Below are 21,926 nucleotides of genomic sequence, written 5' to 3' on the forward strand. Positions count from 1 at the left end.
TCGTCCTTTCATTCACCCTTCCTTTTTTTTGTAATTTTTTTCCCCCGAGGGGACTCGAACTCACGCTGCTCTGACTTCACGCGTTTCACAGAACCAAGAATCTAAACCACTAAGCTAGCAGATCTCATGAATATTAATTAGGAAATTGGTGTATAAACCTTAGAATGAAAAAAAATTCAAAAACTGGCTAAATCAGCCTCAAATATTACCCAAAAAATCTGTTATTTAAAAACAAACAAATCTACAATGTTTATTTTCAAAAATCTCTTTGTAACGGCAGATTAAAAAACAAATAGTGCGCCATCACAACAACATACTAGAAACACCGCAGTCTATTTTTAAAATTGTTGACGTGTCATCTACATGTAGTAGTGACAGCTAAATCGCGTTTTTAAGACAAAATCACATGAAAGTAATCGTGAATTCAAAAGTTTTTAGGGACAATGAAAATGAAAAGCAACTTTGTGAGTAACTCCGGAGCAATATGACTGCTAACAGCAATAAACAAACGATTTTGGTATGTGAAAAGCAATGGCCACGCCATGTAGTACAACACACACACATACAGTGTGTGAGCAGTTATATGAGTTAGTATGGTAAAAGGTCAACAGCAGTACAAAACAAACAACTCGAAGTGGATATATTTCAACATTTTGCAGCCAGTACAAGTACGTTGTTTATAATTTAAAACACAGTTCTATTGATCTTCCATTTGTGTTTCATTAGCACTGCTTTTATTTTTTAGACACGTATATTTATCTACAAGATTTCTCAACCGACTATTGTAAAGGTAAGATATTGATTACAAAAAATTTAATTTTTGAGTTTCATAACGGCTACAACTAGAATCAGCTTTACATGTCTACACCAGAAGTGGCAGCCACTACATTGGTTGCGAACACGATTCTGTTGCAAGGGTCTATGGAAACGATAAAAAAATGCAGGGGAATTTTTTCCCCTGCATTTTTTTTTTGGATAAGTTGAAATGCAGGGGAATTTTTTGTGTAATTTGGATTGGGGTGAATTAAAAATGCAAGGATGTTTTTCTGTGTAATCCTGTGTACACAGCATTTCTGTGATTTTACTGTGTATTTGGTGGTTGAGTCGATTTACACGGGCAAAGACAGGTTTTGTGATTTTACTGTGTATTTGGTGGTTGAGTCGATTTACACGGCAGTTACACAGGTTTTTGTGATTTTACTGTGTATTTGATGGTTGGGGGAGATTTTATACGGGAAATGACAGTAAATGTGTTAGAAACGGCAAAAAAACACCTACTATAGGTAATAGATGACTATGAAAACTTTCCGCATACCGAATATGGGTTTAGCCCATATTTAATTGCCTTTAGGCCCTATGATTTATTTTTAGAAAAGAAAGCCTAAGACTGGATCCTAATCAATTGAGAAGGGAATGGATTTTGTCACAGTAATATCAAAATTAATATCGTCCATAACAAGAAGGAATGCATCACGATTTTTTGATATCCAGCTATAGTATTTTAATTGATTTACACTGAACATGAAGCTATAATATCTCTACTATATAGCTTCATGCATGGACATTTGCAGACCGACCTTCTCCATGTAGCGAGTACCACATTAGATTGTGTTTACAAGAAATATATAATAAGCGCCACTTCCACGAAATGTCCTATATGCCAGCAACTTTGATGATAATATATTATCTACAACATCACACCTGTTTTTCAAGAACTCTCTTTTATCTATTCACCTCAAAGAAAGGATTAGAATTATTATAATAGAATCCTGACCTGATGCAACGCATTTTTAATGAGTTGCTGAGGGACTAGAACTCTTTTATGGTCGAATGAACAACGTATGACCACTACACAGGTCAATGGCCTTATTGTGTTCTGGCGGGTTATTTAAAAGCACGGTCCCTGAATTTTCCAGACAAGGAACAATAGGAACAAATTGCCTGGCAATGGGGTCACATATAATCCCAGTCTATAGTGTGATCAGAACATTATAGGCAGGTAATCATTATAGTATAATCAGTACGAAAAGTCCAATGCGATTTTTAATGTATTTAAAAAAATTAAAAGAACCACTTTTTAGCGGGAATTTTTGCAAGTTACACAGCTGAAGTTGTAAAATGGTTGAAATACTACAATATTACGGCGTAAACAAGAATATGTTTGTTTGGTCTTTGTTCCTACAGCCACATCCCTTAAGGTTACACAAAGAGACGTATAAAAAACGTATAAAAGACGTATAAAGTTGTTCTCTAAAACAGAGTTTTCTCAGTAATCAAATATCGCAGCGAGTGAAATGTTGGTGCATTGGATGTAGCTTAACATTTTTGTGTGTGTTATATACAAATTATTAGAATAAATTTTAAAATCCTTCGTTTAAAGCATTTTTACCCACCATGTTCACAAGATCAAAAACACGTTCCATGAGGTTTTTTTCAAATGTGCGCTCCGTATAAATCCACACCAAGCGATTGTTTTCTTCTTTTTCGTATTGTATTACAAATCGATCAAAGAAATAATGTTGCCATGGGGAAGAACCAAATACAGTACCGATTAAATTTTAAAAGCCCGTTTTGGGGGAAAATTTTGGAGAATTTGCTTGAGAAAAAGCTGGTTTGTGAAATTATCGATATCTTGATTACGAGACGTTAATTTAGACATCTGAATACCTACATTATTTCTCAACATTCTGCCAATTGCTATTCCATTTGATTTTCACTCCAAATTGAAGCTAGTTTTGCAAAAACGAGGTTTTCCTCCATCAGTTCGTTCAAAATTTCAGCGCCGACATGCGTGTTTATTCTAAGAGCCATAATGCGGACGCGATTGTAATCATATGTAATTGCATCCAATTATAGTTATATCATCCGCTTTGAGAACAGTCAATTTGTACAAGTTGATCTGTGGTCGAGTGGATAGAGTGTTGGACTGGGAATCTAATATGAACTATTTTTGTGGGTTCGAGTCTCCGTGTGGCTGAATTTTTTTTTTTCTTTTCTCATTTTTACTTCCTTTCTTTCCTCTTTTCTTTCTCCCTTTCTTTTATCATTTTTTTTTTCATTTCTTTCATTTCTTTCTTTCTTTCTTTTCGTTCATTTTCTTTCTCTCTTTTCTTTCTCTTTTTCACTATTTCTTTATTCTTTCTTGCTCCTTTCTTTTTAGTTTTATTTGATTGATTCGCTGAGTGCAGTGAATCGTGATTGATTGTTTTTCACTTTGTAGGCCTGCTAAGTCTGTCTTGTTGATTTTCATCCCAAATTCGATTTACAAATAATTGCTTTTTGATATTGTTGTTGTTGCCTACCCTTACATTGTAATCAGGGAATAGCAGCATTGATTTCATCAAAGATATCAAGGCTATAAATTCAAAATCAACACATTTTCCAGGGCGTAGCTTGACGAACACGTGCCCCCAATCAATTTTAAAATTTATAAAATCCTTGTGAAAATTGCCGAAAATGGCTTGTGCCACCCCCCCCCGGCATCCGAGCTCCGGGCACGAGCTAAGCCAAGTTTCATAGCCTTTTCATGTCTTGACCGTGGATCGATATTCTATTGTAGGCCTACGTCCCGGTACGCTTGTTCATTTTCTGCATGGCTGTTTCTGTTATGAACTTACGCCCCTCTGAAATCAAGCGCATGAAAAACTCTCGGCTAACCTTAAGTACACGAAAAATGTATGATAAATATGTTTTAGCACACAATGTTAAAAAATATATATATATACATAAAGTTAGGTAAGTGTTTAGAAAGGAATTTAAACTATTCCTATCTGATGAAATTGTGAAGAATCAAGGTGTAAGTTATAGTTCACTGCATGTTGTCATAATTTCTTTTGTAAAAACAGCCAGGTTTTTTAAGGTCTTCATATTTGATGAGTTAAAAAGCTGCTCCATTTTAAACACATTGGACCCATGATGGAATTAATTGTAGTCTGAGATTCTTAAAGAATCTACAAACAAAAATATAGTGAAATTCATCACCTAAATCATCATCACAGAGAGGGTATATCTTCTCTATCGATGCTATGGTAAACACAGCCAAAATAAAAAGTCTCCACTAGTTCCATCCCCATTTAATCAGAGTCTGATGAGTTTATGGCAAAATAATTTACATAATAATTTTCTATACACTTTCCTTCGAAGGTTGGTAACAAATTTGATATCAAAAGTTTAATCATCGTGAACATAGGAGCCGTTGTTTGGACATTCGTGCAATTTTAAAAATGACAAATTACGAATTGACCACGCAAAAGTCAATGCATGGTATCAGCTTATTATGTGGCCTGAAGCAACCCGTACAGGAATCATTGTACACTTGCCTGCGCACAATTGAAAGAGCGGGGTATTTGATTTGCATTTTGATATGTATGGGTAAACCTTTAACCTGCCGGCCTATTCAGGCGACGTAATTCTTGGCACTCACGCTAGCTCCGCTACGTGATACAATTCCATATGTCATTTTTACGATGATTACAGTCTGTCCACTTAGAAGTACAAACCAAACCTGTGGCATCGGGGGTCGATGCTTTGCGTCACACGCGAGCGCGACGCGACGCGTAAAGAGCGTGGTGCTCAAATCGCGCAGCAGTTGGCGCGGCAAAGAAGCATTGCCCTGAAATAATTATTCTCATACCTCCAGTTTCCTAGGTCTATTTACTTTGTACTTCTATGTGGACAGTCTATAAACTTTTGATATCAAATTTGGTATCAACCTACGCTAGAAAGTGTATAGAAAATAGTTATATGAATTATTTTGCCATAAACTCATCAGACTCTGATTATGGAACTAGTCGAGACTTTTTATTTTGGCTGTGTTTATTTACCAGTAACGATGGGAATTTTGCCTCACCCAGATCTGTACCTATACAGATTGATATAGTCTTTGCGGGATAATTTGATGAGATATGATTCCAGGTTAAATGATGTTTTGAAGTTACGGTAATTCTCGCGTTTCACAATACGATGCGCCGCCAGCGATTGCTTTTGGCAGTCAAATTTTCGACTCTAGAGTCGACATCGCGTCGCCGTTCCAGCTGCTATTGAATTTTCACGCGAGTGTGATAATAAATATGTTGACAGCTCCACGAAGGATTCCCTGTCATCAATAGATAGAAAATGGATCTACTACAGTTGTAAATTGTTGTTTTAATGTGCATTTGCATGTAACATCATTATAATGACATTTAAACCCATGATGCACTGCGTATTTTGGTCTTGACACAGCGACCGCTGGAGGCGCATCGTATTGTGAAACGCGAGAATTAATACAACTGTTTGAGTTCCAAATGTCCGAGAGCCAATTGTGGGTAAATTAGTCTTTCAGAATTTGCAAAATTTGATTTTTAAGCCAAATTTGATTATGAACTTCTTGTAAAAGCCAAATATAATTTAAACCACTATCATTCAGGATGTTTTTAACATGGAAAATCCAATTTGAGTGAAAAGTATTATTAGAATCTATAGAATGAATAAGTTTATATCAGACACTAGCAGTTTTAGTCATATCATTTGACACTAATCTACTCAAAAATTGATTATTCTACTTCTAATATAAATATCAAGAGGAAATCTACCTAGTTCTCCTTGTACAATACAAGTTGGTGTTGACTTGTTAACACAAAATTTTGAATGGAGTCTATCAAGAATGCAATTATTTTCAAAACCCAAAATTTCATACCCATAGAGCATAATAGGCATGACAAGCGAGTCAAATAGGTGAAGTTGGATATCAATTGGCAAATTAAATTGTCTTGTTTTAGTAATTAATGCAAACATTGCTCTAGTAGCTTGGTCGACGAGATATTTTTTGGCTGTTTCAAAGAAACCATTAAAATGATACCAAGATACTTGTATTCAAAAACAATTTCAATTTCTTAGTTATTAAATGTAAACTTTGGTATATTTCTGATTTTCCGTCTATAAAAAACAACAATTTTGTTTTTAGCTGAATTAAGATCCCAGTCATTACAGTAAGTGTTGAGTGTGTTTAGTGCCGATTGGAGATCATCAACAGATTGAGCAAGTATAATTGTGTCATCAGCATACAGAAGACAGTCAATTTTGAGGTAAATGACGATGTCATCAAAGGCTCGATCATTTTAGCAATGGATGTTAGGCCTTTATATTTTTTTGCCAGAACAGTTTCAAGATCATTTAAGTAGATTGAGGAAAGCAAAGGTGAGAGATTATCGCCTTGACGGACACCATTCATTGATGGAAAATGTTTTGAGGTATTACCATTTGGATGTTTGAGGCAAGATTTCGCCTTTTTTTAAGTGTTTTAAATTACTGTAAGGATTTTATATAAAAACAGGGAAAATCTGTTCCAACTGACCAGCAGGGAACCAAAGGATGGATCCAAAAGGATACAACAGTGTCACACTAGCAATGGATAAAATTAAAAGGGAATTAAGAGAAAATATGACACAACATCCAATGGGGGAATAACACAAGACGTATAAACAAAGTTAAAACCCAACGTTTCGAAAATAAGAGACCTGCTCTCAGTGTAGTGGAGACAAGCTCTTATCAAAAAAAGAAGATAAAAAGCTGCATTGACTGGAGCATTGATTAAGCAGCAGGAAATAAAAGAAATCTTAACAGTTAGGACGCTGGACAACCGATTGTTATTGTTCTGCAAGGCTCACTCAGTCATTTAATAAGGCAATACAAACGATGGAATTTGGTATTCGAATGAATAAAATCTTGAGTTACACCTTTTCAGTGTAAATTTTTTTTTCTCGGCCAAATGAAAAGCAATAATTTTCATTTTTTCAGTAAATGTCAGGAAAAACTGTAATGCTTGATACTGTATTTTTTTTTCAAATCTTAGTGTTAAACTTAGTCGTGAAATTCAGTCATTTAGTGTAAGATTTTCGATTTTGATAGGCTTCAACTCTGCCCGCGAGCCTTTTTTTGGATCAACCTTTTAGCTTTTCAAAGTAATATAGTTCGCTAAAGAAGGATTTTTCCCAACTTTCTAACGCACATCACCGTGAGCGATATATCGTAGTTTTGTCAGAATTTCCGTTTTGATTCCATAATTTTTGACTACCAGCTGAAAAATTTTCAAATCCACGCGTGAAATCTTAGGCTAATACTAGCATTGTGGATCGATATCTCTGGGTGCCCGGCCTGGATACAGTGTTGCCAGAACTTCAATATAGCAAAGAAATTACCTAGTGTTTCAATTGTCATGAAGGTGACTGGGTATAGTGCCTTTTGTTTGAAATTGCTTAAACCCACCGAAAGTCATAATGAAGCAGCCAAAACAATACAAGGTTAAACATGGAAGTTTATAACAACCTATTATAATGACCTAAAGGAAAAATCATTTATGGCAACAATGAGCCTTGCATTGTAAGTCATGGTTAAAATGTGTTAAGTACCCACCCCACCCCCATAGGCCTACATAATATTACATACCGGTACCTTATAATATTTATATAGCACGGCTCTAGCTATACATTTAGAAAGTAGGTCCTATAGCGCTAAATTATGACAAATAGGCCTACACAAACCCGAACGCAAGTCTGAAGGGTGTAATGAAAATGCCAACCTGCGATGGGGGGGGGGGCCATTCAAAATTTACCTGGAGATAGGAGGGACAGAAAATTAAAATCCCCTCTAATAACACGCGAATTTTTCTAGGTTTGGACCGTGGATTTTCCCATGGAGGGGGGGGTCATTCAAAATTTACCTGGAGATAGGAGGGACAGAAAATTAAAATCCCCTCTAATAACACGCGAATTTTTCTAGGTTTGGATCGTGGATTTTCCCATGGACCTCATCCTAGGTAAATAAACAAACAAACAGACAAAATGGTGTTCATAATCATGGAATCCATAGCCCCTATAAATTGAAATTGCAGGCTATCACGGGAGCAAATTTCCAAAATTCACCTCATTTACCAGAATTGGGGATTTGGGCTACCAAATCGCTGGTCAGGCAATCCTGGTTTTCAATGGAAAAGGGACCTGGTTGACAACAATTGAAATATCGATTATTTCTGCTGTTTGCTCTCCAGAGTACTGAGTTTGACATTTTCGGAGCATGAATGGAAAAATGGTAAAATAAAAACTCAAATTCTGACAAAACTATAATATATAGACCCACACGATGTGCTTTACAGAGGTGGGAAATATCTTTCTTTAGCAAACTATATTAGTTTGAGACGCTAAAAATGAATTCCGTAAAAAGCTCGCGGGCGAACTAAAGGCCTATAAAAATCAAAAATATCACACTAAAAGACAAAAAATGATGCTTGAATTTTAACACCAGGATTTAAAAAAATATATATCCAAGCACTATGTCTTTAACTGACATTAAAAAAAAAAAAAAAATATTGCTTTATATTTGACCGAGAAAATAAATTTCATAGCAAAAGGTGTATCTCTGAATTGTGCTGATTTTAACATGTATCGATCGACTTTTAGCGCGACTATGCATTTCTAAAGAATTGGTTGTCCTGCGTCCTAACTGTTAACAACAGTGGAGGCTTGAGTGGGTTGGGACAGGTGTGAAAAACCATAACAGCCAGGGGGGCCGGCCAAGATTGGCTCAATTTTGACGTTGTCATTGGTTTTACACGTAAACACAAAAATGTCTCAAATTATTCCAAAACTGTACGTATGTTATCAGTCTAAATCCGTTGAGGTTCGCCAGTGAACCTCATTGCAAGTACTGTTTTTTGATTTTTTTTGTATGAATAACGCACGATATGTTACGATATATACTGAAAATTTCCCCTGTGTGTATCAATGAGTTTACGTGGTGTAGTGGTTACGAATCTCGCCGCCCACGCAATGGGTCCCGAGATCGATTCCCGTCCCCGGCTATGATTATGAATTTTTCTTCTTCTTTTTTCTTTGAATTTAAAATTATTTATTTTCATGTGAAAATGTATATATTGCACTGGGAAATATATTTTGTGCATTTTTTTTCTGTAATGGGGCCACCCGGCCAGTAGAGCTAAAAACGGATCTTGGCTCCGAGAAAAAATAATTGCGTCCATCGTGCAGGCAGTGTTGCCGTCATATTGTCTGTTTTGTTTACGCTTTTGGCTGTTGCCACATTGAATAATGTAGTCCACCATCGTCTGATAACAGCAGGCAAAGTATGGAGAGCCAAATGGGAAAAAAGACTGGGGAAAGGCATGTGTTTTTAGTAAATATCAGCGATATTGTTAGAGAAATCAACATCCAAGTTAAACACAAATAAAGTTACAAATAAAGGCATTCAAATCACCGCACCATGCATTGATTAAGATAGGAATGTTATTGCTATAGGAATGTTATTGCTATTTATAGGTGAACTGAAAGAAACAATTTCCTCCTCGAGGTGATCGAAAAGTTCAATATTTGAATAATGCGAGGTCTCAGGTGGTATATATACAACACAAAGTAAAAATTGGAATCCTATGAGTTCTTTATCACATAATAGCAAAAGGGAATTATCGCTTTGATTATTTTATAATTTAACATGTTTTGCAAAAGAGTGTCGAAAGTAAATGGCCACACCACCAGATTTATGTTTATTATACATGTAATATACAAAGAGTTTATGGTTATTAATCTGGACGTTTGGCAAGTCAAGATCATTTAATTTAGTTTCAACTGCGATAAATATATCATTAGCTTTGATAAAGTCAACAAAATCTGTAGTTTCACTTTTGATGCTAGTCCACAAATGTTTAGAAGTGAGAAACTGATTGACGATGATACAGCATAGTTATGATCAAACGAAGTAGAATTATCACATTGATGAATGTTTGTACAGTTATTATGTTCAGTATATTGGCTCTCGGCGTTGTCTTTATATGTGCGGGTTGCTGATGTATATTTGGTGAGACCCAGTCTCTCGTGTTTGATCTCTTCATATCCAACTTCAAATAGGTCATCTGGACTTTCAACTATGATCAACTTGGCGTTTCTTATATTGCAAAAATTTTGCCATTGTTAGCGCTTACCCGAGAAACTCCAGGCGCAGATTTCAGATACGAGAGCATTTTCGATCTGAGAACGGTAAGATCTTTGTTGATGTAAACTACCCCATTATATTTGTCAATGTCTTTAAGCTTTTTACCCGGGGGGGGGGGGGGTACTTCCATGACAGATATGCATCATGTGCCTCGGGATAGACCCCCTTTTTCTATTTCCTGCTATACCCAATGACCCTCATTTTAATTCCCAAATTTAGGTGGTATTTGTGTTCTCCTCCATGAGATTTTTCACATTTCCAAGGTGGCCAAGTTGTTTTTACGCAGTTTGGCACTTATTTATGTGTACTTAATGATACTCTTTTGGCAATCCTGTACTCAATGACTCCCATTTTACTTTTTGTTACCCCAATGACCATCCTTTTTTCAAAGTTTCATACCAAATGACCCCATTTTTATTCAGGTTGTGTACTGAATGACCCCATATTTTTGCAATTATACATTTGACCTGAATGCCCCTACTTTTAACATGGCCGAGGCACATCCCTGCCATTTCAGATAGGGAGTGCCTCCCCCGGGCTTTTTACGGTTCTTCATCATACCTTCTTTGGTACTTCTTCTTACAAACTTCACGATGATTGGTCAATGATTACTGATGCAACTCAAACAACAATCTACGCATGCGTAGCTGAGATGACCGATACAACATGCTGGAAATGTATGAAAATTACAAAATTGCATGTAAATAGAAATTTAATAATGCATGTGAGTTTTTATATATACATGATCTCAACCTCAAATGAACAGAAGGTTTAAATGTCGGGTTGATAAACGGTATAAAACGTTTTAATAACATTTAGAAACGTTCAAAAACATTTTTAGAAACAAGTTTTGACAAAATATCTTTTGTTGACCAAAAAAAATCGTTTATAACACGTTTATAACGTTTTAAATACATGTTTATGTTTGGGAGTAAGCCCGGTTTCCGTGTATACGTTTAGTTTGACTGCAAACGACGGCCCAATCCTACATGTCCTACGTGACACGGATTCCCGTCTCAAGTTTACATGCCTTTTTCGGTATACCAAACATTCGTGTTTTCTAAAAAGTGAAACTTTAGAATAACGGAACTTTTGGAACGTCGGATTGGAAGAGTCGAAATGACCCGCATTCGTCACACGATATTCTCATGTACACACCTGACATTACCAGGACTTTGATTTGAAAAAGTATTAGGCTAAGCACTAAGCAGTATATTTTAAAGGGGTTATTGTAATACAAAATAAGCATCCTGCAATTTCAGTGGTTCCTGAGGAGAGTACCTACCATGCCTACCAAAAATATAACAGTTTGATACGATTTCCCATTTTTGATTTAGCATAGGAGACGTTTTCAGTGACCATTTCCTAAATAAACCAATTTATTTATCAACAATTTTATAACCATTCTAAAGCAGATGGCCTACTCCCACATCGTGTGCAATATGAAGTTCATACGAGATTTTGTTGTTGAGTTATGAGACAAAAACGAGCTTTAGATGTCATATTTTGCGTTCGCCTCAGACAATCAACGAAATTAATAGTTGGCACACCTTGACAATATGTTGCAACTCTTCATTGCCGCTCTGATAATTCAGTAAAATTAGTATAACTATGTTTGATGAGAAGTACTAACCTTCTCCTTTCCCCTCCCCTCCCACAATCCCCCTCAATCAATGTTGGGGAGACTGGAGAGCCCAATGGAAAAAGTGCTTTCATCAGCATTGAACTGGGGGAGAGGGGTGGCGATTTTCATTTAGTATGCCAAAGTGTGCCAACATTAATTTCGTTGATTTTAGGCTCAGTGCTACATGTACTTCCAGTAGCGTGGCTGTATCGGGGCTATACCGGGGATGTACCGGAGGCTGTACCTTTGATTCCAGGCTGTACCGGATTTCCCCATGGACCAACTGCAAAATAAATGACAATATCAAAATATGATGTAGTTTTGGTCCATTGTGTTATTTCACAGTCCCTGGATATAAGTTCATACATATGTACACTGTCACGTTCAAGTTCACTGCTCATGTTTCAGGTGTAAAAGAACTCACGATGGTTCATATGAAAAGCAACTGTACAATTATTGTACATTTGATATATAGGACGAGAGATTAAATAATTATTAACCATATGCTACTTTCAACTCCTTGATGGTGATGGCTTCATCTTCTTGGACTGGAAGTTTTTTCCTCCTCAAACATTCATCGTGGGAATTACTGTCATTGCAAAGACACAAGGTAAGATACAGAGGTTGTTTTAACCAGCGACCCATTGGTTGGAATATTAATGTATGGACGTGAAAATATACATGTATGTTGGTCATGTATCGTATGGTGGGGAACATTAACTTTGCGTTACAAGCACCAAATTTGACCATTTGGTTTAATGTACATGCATCTCTACAATGAATTTGTAAGCGCTCTTTATGCAAATATGTCATTGTTCATTGAATTTACAACCGTATGACAAAACAGGCGAAACTAGTCACTTTTCGCACAAGATCAAAATTGAAATAACCAAGGTGTAAAAAATAAAATTGTGTATGAATTGCCTAAAAGTGAAGGATAAGTTATTCAAATTGTCATTATGCATTAGGTATTTTAGAAATGAAAACTGTGACACACACAAACAAACAAACAAACGAGGAAAACAGCAGTATAATTGACAATGTTGAAGCCCCATTCAAAAACATGCAACTGAGAAATTACAGATTCATGTAAAATGTCTTATTTTGTCTTTATTACATGGCTTTCGGCTTAAACACTTGCAGGCTATATGTTAGCATATGCCAAAATCTGAATTTTAATGATTGTTACAATCCTGCGGATGAGCAAATCACTGAATGTGTCTTTAAGTTGCACTACCGTACTGTACACTAGGTGGGTAACCTGATTGTCAGCCTCATCCACCACTTCCCCATCAAAATACAGATTTTGGTATCAGGTGAAACCTCATATTTTTCTCATTAACATAAATTATGGAAATTAGACGTTTCCAAATCGGTGTATTTCCGGGTAATCATCAAACAACTGTCGAACTAGTCTCGACTGTGGTATACCACGTTTGAGACTAATTCCACAGTATTTTGATGATATCTTTGGAAATACACCGATTTGGAATCCCTAATTTCAATATGTCAATGAGAAAAAAAAGGATCTCTCATTTGATATCAATTTGTTACATGACCATGATGATTATCATTAATAAAAGCTAATAAAAACACCGTAGACCAGTATCACACTGAATTCCATATAAAATTAGTCACATTTACAAGGAACATTTACATGTTCATTTTGCACGAATGTTTGAAAGGGACAACAGTGCAGTTTATGTTATTCGTAAGTTTAAAAGAATGTGATTTTCGAAATATATCAGGCTACCTTCCTTTAACAGTCATATTAAAGGGGGAGGGGGTGGGTGTCATACAAGTGCGTCATGGATTTTTGTTATAAAAATAAATTGACTATACATCCAATGTTTACACCTTGGTCTGGGGCGGACATTTTAAAAATGAATTTAGAAGAGCAGCAACGACACCACTTGCATTACATTCCAGATGTTAAATCTACATCATATGCAAAATTTGAGGAAAAATGTACGAGTCCGTTTTATTTTAGGGCCATTTGTCTATAACTGGTCTTTACATGTAGCCCTATGGAGAGAGTGCCCGTTGAGGGCGCTATAACCCCCATTTTAGGAACAAAAATGTAAATTAAAAAAAACGGACTCGTGCAAATTTTCTAAAATTTTCAGAGTATGTAGTATGAACATGTAGAAATATAATCAAGTAGTTACCCTATCTGCTCTTCTCCGAAAAAATAAAAAGTCCTATACCTCAATGATAATGAAACCTAGGTGTTTAGTGTGCTGGCGATTTCGGTTCATCAGATAAAATTTCTTGGACAAAAACAAAAACCAAAAAAAAACCACCAGAACCATGAAACAATTAACACATTTACAGTGAATGGACAATTACACGCCAACATTATCCCAAGGAAAGTAAAACAGATTTCGAAACTTTCAGTTGGTCTCATAACAAAATCTAAATATCTCATGCACCAACATTATACCAATTATTTATTACAAGTAATACTTGTTTGGGAGCATCTAAATGAACCAAATATGAAGTAACTCTGTTGGGATCTTGTTGGCGCATAGATCTACAAGGACTTAAAAAATGCCTTTTGTGTGGTGCGACAGCATATCAAAAGGTTTGGCTACAAAACGATTCTCTTATAAATGCATCTATGCACAGTTTCCACCTCGATACACCTGAGTACACAAATTTGTCCAAGCACAGTGAGCCTAGCAATACCTTGTCTCTACACAGTCTGTGTTTACACTATACGGTTGAGTACATAGTATCATAAGAGCTGCGTGAGCTTCTAGCTGTTGACTATTCGAAAATACGGCATATGTGATAGTTTCCTTCATCCAATCAGAAAAGTTTATATCGAATGATAGCTAAAAACAATTTTTGTTCATTTCGTCAACAGATGTTTATTGCAATAACCAATGGCCAATTTTCTTTAAATTCCAAATTCTGTTTTGTCATACGTTTGTAAATTCAATGAACAATGACTTTGCTTAACGCGGCTGTGTACTCTAGACATTGTTTCTTTCGCGAAATTGAGTTTTTTTGATATGTTTGTACTTTGTTATGTTTTTTATAAATACAAGGAATGAAAATCCAGATTTGTAAACTTCAACTGCAATATTTAGGGATTTTATTTCACTATTCCACTCGTGTTTGAAATTTAAAAGGAAAGAAAATCTTTCTTGTACCAGCAGGGTACACGCGCGCAACAACGCATCGCGTTGCGTATCGCACAATTTAGTAACGCACAAATACGCTACGCATACGCGACGCTTATCTGCATGCGCGGCGCATCTTATGGAAACACCACGGAAGCACTGATTTCACAAAAAGCTAGCGGTCAAATGGCTCCGTTTTAGCTTATAAAATGTGAATTTTTTCAAGATCTTTCCCCCGATTTAAACATCAAGATATGAATAGATTCGCCCAAACTTCTCAAGGGGCTGTGGATTTACCCGATGTTAACGTAATGTAAGGTAGAAAAACGAGAACTGCCGCATTCTTCTGTAAGCTTCGATCAAAGTGCAAAATGTGACCACTTTAAACTTCAACGGCATTTATTTCAATGTTCATTTTCTCGGTAAAATGGCGGTTTAGGTACATGATAACTCAATAAATACAGCATCTATAGGTAAGCAATTATGCTCATCATAAAAAGCATGATCGATTTAAGAAACGGTTTTCTTATTTTTTATATTTTGGTCTATTTCCGATTTTAGGCATCATTTTGTGCAAATAGGCGTTTGTGAATTTTAAAAGTTCATTTTGATGCCTTATATGGTCAATATCTCAAAAAATAAGGCCAATATCAAAAAACTAAAAAAATCGTTTTTGGAATGGTGCCTCAAGATTAAGAAAAAAGCAAAACAAACATTTTTGGAAAGAGTGTTTTTTTGTTATGATGTACCGAACAAAAATTGCCAAAAATTCACTTTTTTGTAATTTTCTTCATAATTATTGTTTTTACACCAAAACTGTACTTATATTGATATTCATTGATGTCTTGCCTTCATAAAAATGTATACTTTTATATGTCTTGCGTGAATAATTACAAAGTTATGGCACTTTTACTACATGCGTATCTGAGAGTACATAGCTACCTTAAGGCGGACTAAAAAAACAAATCAATACTGAAAGATATATGAATATTAACATTTAGATAACAATGCTTTAGGCCTATTCAAGACATACTAGTCCTAGATTAGACCACTTAACGTGTTATAGAAATAGATCATAAGAACTATAAACATTTAATTTATTTTTCACAAAATGTTTAATACTTGGGTTATAATAGGGTATAATATTGAACAACGTTTTCCGCAACGTATCAAAATACCAGCCGATATTATGTCTTACGACGCCTAATTTAAATAAAAATTCCTTTAAAAAGGAACATGGCGAACAAATGAGGAAGTGTCAAGATAAAGGTGTAGTTATTTTATTGTTTGAACTGTTTCTATAATTCGCATCGATCATAATGAGTATGTTTTTACGTACCTCAAATGACAAGGACTACGGTACTTAGCCTATATGATCTTGCACTACTCAGTGTATGGACAGTGTAGCCTATTTTGTCTAATCATTTTGCCCGGTCATTTTGGCTATTTAATTCTGACCATTGTGATTAAAACAGGCTTTCAGATTGGTGAGCTGTTGTGTACCAAGTGATAAGACCCGGGCACGTATAATTAAAATACACTGGATAATTCATGACAGCCTATTTACTGGCAAAAGGTGGGCCAAATAAAATTTAAGCAGGAACCTTGAGGCAGAATTTGAATACATATTATCCTGTAACGTTTACTTAGCCTAACAGTCAACGAACGTTCATTGTTAGCATAATAAGTAGCTTTGGGTATCCTATGTTTATGAAATAAAGTGTTTACAAACGAATAACATATGTTATACTATATACATCTACTTGCTAATGGGTATACAATGTTTACAAAATAAGAGCATTACCAGGACTTTGATTTGAAAAAGTATTAGGCTAAGCACTAAGCAGTATATTTTAAAGGGGTTATTGTAATACAAAATAAGCATCCTGCAATTTCAGTGGTTCCTGAGGAGAGTACCTACCATGCCTACCAAAAATATAACAGTTTGATACGATTTCCCATTTTGATTTAGCATAGGAGACGTTTTCAGTGACCATTTCCTAAATAAACCAATTTATTTATCAACAATTTTATAACCATTCTAAAGCAGATGGCCTACTCCCACATCGTGTGCAATATGAAGTTCATACGAGATTTTGTTGTTGAGTTATGAGACAAAAACGAGCTTTAGATGTCATATTTTGCGTTCGCCTCAGACAATCAACGAAATTAATAGTTGGCACACCTTGACAATATGTTGCAACTCTTCATTGCCGCTCTGATAATTCAGTAAAATTAGTATAACTATGTTTGATGAGAAGTACTAACCTTCTCCTTTCCCCTCCCCTCCCACAATCCCCCTCAATCAATGTTGGGGAGACTGGAGAGCCCAATGGAAAAAGTGCTTTCATCAGCATTGAACTGGGGGAGAGGGGTGGCGATTTTCATTTAGTATGCCAAAGTGTGCCAACATTAATTTCGTTGATTTTAGGCTCAGTGCTACATGTACTTCCAGTAGCGTGGCTGTATCGGGGCTATACCGGGGATGTACCGGAGGCTGTACCTTTGATTCCAGGCTGTACCGGGATTTCCCCACATGGACCAACTGCAAAATAAATGACAATATCAAAATATGATGTAGTTTTGGTCCATTGTGTTATTTCACAGTCCCTGGATATAAGTTCATACATATGTACACTGTCACGTTCAAGTTCACTGCTCATGTTTCAGGTGTAAAAGAACTCACGATGGTTCATATGAAAAGCAACTGTACAATTATTGTACATTTGATATATAGGACGAGAGATTAAATAATTATTAACCATATGCTACTTTCAACTCCTTGATGGTGATGGCTTCATCTTCTTGGACTGGAAGTTTTTCCTCCTCAAACATTCATCGTGGGAATTACTGTCATTGCAAAGACACAAGGTAAGATACAGAGGTTGTTTTAACCAGCGACCCATTGGTTGGAATATTAATGTATGGACGTGAAAATATACATGTATGTTGGTCATGTATCGTATGGTGGGGAACATTAACTTTGCGTTACAAGCACCAAATTTGACCATTTGGTTTAATGTACATGCATCTCTACAATGAATTTGTAAGCGCTCTTTATGCAAATATGTCATTGTTCATTGAATTTACAACCGTATGACAAAACAGGCGAAACTAGTCACTTTTCGCACAAGATCAAAATTGAAATAACCAAGGTGTAAAAAATAAAATTGTGTATGAATTGCCTAAAAGTGAAGGATAAGTTATTCAAATTGTCATTATGCATTAGGTATTTTAGAAATGAAAACTGTGACACACACAAACAAACAAACAAACGAGGAAAACAGCAGTATAATTGACAATGTTGAAGCCCCATTCAAAAACATGCAACTGAGAAATTACAGATTCATGTAAAATGTCTTATTTTGTCTTTATTACATGGCTTTCGGCTTAAACACTTGCAGGCTATATGTTAGCATATGCCAAAATCTGAATTTTAATGATTGTTACAATCCTGCGGATGAGCAAATCACTGAATGTGTCTTTAAGTTGCACTACCGTACTGTACACTAGGTGGGTAACCTGATTGTCAGCCTCATCCCCCACTTCCCCATCAAAATACAGATTTTGGTATCAGGTGAAACCTCATATTTTTCTCATTAACATAAATTATGGAAATTAGACGTTCCAAATCGGTGTATTTCCGGAGTAATCATCAAACAACTGTCGAACTAGTCTCGACTGTGGTATACCACGTTTGAGACTAATTCCACAGTATTTTGATGATATCTTTGGAAATACACCGATTTGGAATCCCTAATTTCAATATGTCAATGAGAAAAAAAAGGATCTCTCATTTGATATCAATTTGTTACATGACCATGATGATTATCATTAATAAAAGCTAATAAAAACACCGTAGACCAGTATCACACTGAATTCCATATAAAATTAGTCACATTTACAAGGAACATTTACATGTTCATTTTGCACGAATGTTTGAAAGGGACAACAGTGCAGTTTATGTTATTCGTAAGTTTAAAAGAATGTGATTTTCGAAATATATCAGGCTACCTTCCTTTAACAGTCATATTAAAGGGGGAGGGGGTGGGTGTCATACAAGTGCGTCATGGATTTTTGTTATAAAAATAAATTGACTATACATCCAATGTTTACACCTTGGTCTGGGGCGGACATTTTAAAATGAATTTAGAAGAGCAGCAACGACACCACTTGCATTACATTCCAGATGTTAAATCTACATCATATGCAAAATTTGAGGAAAAATGTACGAGTCCGTTTTATTTTAGGGCCATTTGTCTATAACTGGTCTTTACATGTAGCCCTATGGAGAGAGTGCCCGTTGAGGGCGCTATAACCCCATTTTAGGAACAAAATGTAAATTAAAAAAACGGACTCGTGCAAATTTTCTAAAATTTTCAGAGTATGTAGTATGAACATGTAGAAATATAATCAAGTAGTTACCCTATCTGCTCTTCTCCGAAAAAATAAAAAGTCCTATACCTCAATGATAATGAAACCTAGGTGTTTAGTGTGCTGGCGATTTCGGTTCATCAGATAAAATTTCTTGGACAAAAACAAAAAACCAAAAAAAAAACCACCAGAACCATGAAACAATTAACACATTTACAGTGAATGGACAATTACACGCCAACATTATCCCAAGGAAAGTAAAACAGATTTCGAAACTTTCAGTTGGTCTCATAACAAAATCTAAATATCTCATGCACCAACATTATACCAATTATTTATTACAAGTAATACTTGTTTGGGAGCATCTAAATGAACCAAATATGAAGTAACTCTGTTGGGATCTTGTTGGCGCATAGATCTACAAGGACTTAAAAAATGCCTTTTGTGTGGTGCGACAGCATATCAAAAGGTTTGGCTACAAAACGATTCTCTTATAAATGCATCTATGCACAGTTTCCACCTCGATACACCTGAGTACACAAATTTGTCCAAGCACAGTGAGCCTAGCAATACCTTGTCTCTACACAGTCTGTGTTTACACTATACGGTTGAGTACATAGTATCATAAGAGCTGCGTGAGCTTCTAGCTGTTGACTATTCGAAAATACGGCATATGTGATAGTTTCCTTCATCCAATCAGAAAAGTTTATATCGAATGATAGCTAAAAACAATTTTTGTTCATTTCGTCAACAGATGTTTATTGCAATAACCAATGGCCAATTTTCTTTAAATTCCAAATTCTGTTTTGTCATACGTTTGTAAATTCAATGAACAATGACTTTGCTTAACGCGGCTGTGTACTCTAGACATTGTTTCTTTCGCGAAATTGAGTTTTTTTGATATGTTTGTACTTTGTTATGTTTTTTATAAATACAAGGAATGAAAATCCAGATTTGTAAACTTCAACTGCAATATTTAGGGATTTTATTTCACTATTCCACTCGTGTTTGAAATTTAAAAGGAAAGAAAATCTTTCTTGTACCAACAGGGTACACGCGCGCAACAACGCATCGCGTTGCGTATCGCACAATTTAGTAACGCACAAATACGCTACGCATACGCGACGCTTATCTGCATGCGCGGCGCATCTTATGGAAACACCACGGAAGCACTGATTTCACAAAAAGCTAGCGGTCAAATGGCTCCGTTTTAGCTTATAAAATGTGAATTTTTTCAAGATCTTTCCCCCGATTTAAACATCAAGATATGAATAGATTCGCCCAAACTTCTCAAGGGGCTGTGGATTTACCCGATGTTAACGTAATGTAAGGTAGAAAAACGAGAACTGCCGCATTCTTCTGTAAGCTTCGATCAAAGTGCAAAATGTGACCACTTTAAACTTCAACGGCATTTATTTCAATGTTCATTTTCTCGGTAAAATGGCGGTTTAGGTACATGATAACTCAATAAATACAGCATCTATAGGTAAGCAATTATGCTCATCATAAAAAGCATGATCGATTTAAGAAACGGTTTTCTCTTTTTTTTTATATTTTGGTCTATTTCCGATTTTAGGCATCATTTTGTGCAAATAGGCGTTTGTGAATTTTAAAAAGTTCATTTTGATGCCTTATATGGTCAATATCTCAAAAATAAGGCCAATATCAAAAACTAAAAAATCGTTTTTGGAATGGTGCCTCAAGATTAAGAAAAAAGCAAAACAAACATTTTTGGAAAGAGTGTTTTTTTGTTATGATGTACCGAACAAAAATTGCCAAAAATTCACATTTTTGTAATTTTCTTCATAATTATTGTTTTTACACCAAAACTGTACTTATATTGATATTCATTGATGTCTTGCCTTCATAAAAATGTATACTTTTATATGTCTTGCGTGAATAATTACAAAGTTATGGCACTTTTACTACATGCGTATCTGAGAGTACATAGCTACCTTAAGGCGGACTAAAAAACAAATCAATACTGAAAGATATATGAATATTAACATTTAGATAACAATGCTTTAGGCCTATTCAAGACATACTAGTCCTAGATTAGACCACTTAACGTGTTATAGAAATAGATCATAAGAACTATAAACATTTAATTTATTTTTCACAAAATGTTTAATACTTGGGTTATAATAGGGTATAATATTGAACAACGTTTTCCGCAACGTATCAAAATACCAGCCGATATTATGTCTTACGACGCCTAATTTAAATAAAAATTCCTTTAAAAAGGAACATGGCGAACAAATGAGGAAGTGTCAAGATAAAGGTGTAGTTATTTTATTGTTTGAACTGTTTCTATAATTCGCATCGATCATAATGAGTATGTTTTTACGTACCTCAAATGACAAGGACTACGGTACTTAGCCTATATGATCTTGCACTACTCAGTGTATGGACAGTGTAGCCTATTTTGTCTAATCATTTTGCCCGGTCATTTTGGCTATTTAATTCTGACCATTGTGATTAAAACAGGCTTTCAGATTGGTGAGCTGTTGTGTACCAAGTGATAAGACCCGGGCACGTATAATTAAAATACACTGGATAATTCATGACAGCCTATTTACTGGCAAAAGGTGGGCCAAATAAAATTTAAGCAGGAACCTTGAGGCAGAATTTGAATACATATTATCCTGTAACGTTTACTTAGCCTAACAGTCAACGAACGTTCATTGTTAGCATAATAAGTAGCTTTGGGTATCCTATGTTTATGAAATAAAGTGTTTACAAACGAATAACATATGTTATACTATATACATCTACTTGCTAATGGGTATACAATGTTTACAAAATAAGAGCATTACCAGGAC

The sequence above is a fragment of the Amphiura filiformis genome, chromosome 19 (genome assembly GCF_039555335.1).
Source record: "Amphiura filiformis chromosome 19, Afil_fr2py, whole genome shotgun sequence".
NCBI classification, from domain to species: domain Eukaryota; kingdom Metazoa; phylum Echinodermata; class Ophiuroidea; order Amphilepidida; family Amphiuridae; genus Amphiura; species Amphiura filiformis.